Source organism: Orycteropus afer, unplaced genomic scaffold (assembly GCF_000298275.1).
Source record: "Orycteropus afer afer isolate SDZICR_OR568_19922 unplaced genomic scaffold, OryAfe1.0 scaffold00897, whole genome shotgun sequence".
Lineage (NCBI taxonomy): Eukaryota > Metazoa > Chordata > Mammalia > Tubulidentata > Orycteropodidae > Orycteropus > Orycteropus afer.
Window position 1 is genome coordinate 8,748 of NW_006922484.1, and position 1,272 is coordinate 10,019.

The window sequence follows — 1,272 nt, forward strand, 5'->3', positions numbered from 1 at the left end:
AGATTGAGGTTGTCAAAGAATTCACATTGCTTGGTTCTACAATCGATGCCAATGGAAGCAGCAGTCAGGACATTAGACGACATGCAGCATTGGGAAAGTCAACCGTGAAGGAACTCTTTCAAGTCCAGCTAGTAGAAGAATTTGCATAAAAATACCAAAGAAAAGGACACATATGGAGCTGCAATCTGGCGGCAATCCTGACAGCTTGGATATTGCCGAGTGGTGTTAGGACCTAAGAATTGACCTAATAATCAGCCCTGCTAGTCAGGGACTGCACAGAGGACTGCTCTTGTGGCTGGTAAATAAAAGGGGGAGCAGCAAAGAGGAAGTTGGGCTGAGCTGTGGACTTTTGCCTGTCTGGAGGGCACAGCCATTTTGAATGTTTACAAGTGGCTTGACTAGTTTGGATACTAAAAGTGACAGCATTCTCCCAGATTCCAGGGACTTAACAACAGGCTCCACTTGCTGGGAACAAGGACATTCCGGACACCAACGACTGGAAAGGTGCGATATTCCCCTTGTTATTCTTATTACCCCACACCCTCTTTGTGAATGGAGGTAAGGCCATCACTCATTCCCACCCAGCTTCTAGGCTGGCAGGAATTCCATCCCAGTCTGTGTGCTCAGATGGAGCCCGGGTGCCCTGTTCCTCCCTGACCTGATTTTTTTCTTTTCTTTTCTTTTCTTTTCTTTTTTAGTTTGCTTTAGTCTGTTTTAAAACTACTACTATTATTATTACTTTTGTCATTTTTATTATTATTCTTTATTCTTCCCTTCAGAGGTTCTCGTTTCAGCTTTTTCTCTTTTTCCTGTTCCTGGTTCAATTTTTTTTTTTTTTTTTAATTCCTCATGGTTAACCCTGTTCCTTGTTTTTCTTTTCTCATTTTTCCCATTTCTTTTCTTCATTATTCTCCCATTCTATATATTTTTTTCCCTTATTGACCTATCCACAGATACTGCACTGTTTTTATTTTTTTTTCTTTTTTTGGTTATTATTCCTGTGTGATTACATGGTGTGTTTTTTTGTCCATTTGCTTTTACTTTTTTGATGGTTATTCAATTGTTATTTTTGTCTGAGTGGGAGACAGCAACAACACAACTACACCCACACCTCCTGTAGCTTCACTTACTGGGTAAGAGCCACCACTTCCTTCTCCACCAACAGGCCAATGATAAACCACCACCAAGAGGACCCTGACTCACCCTGAACTGCTCTTCACAAACACTTAACAGAGATCTAAATACAAAAAGGTCACAGCATCTCAGAGACAA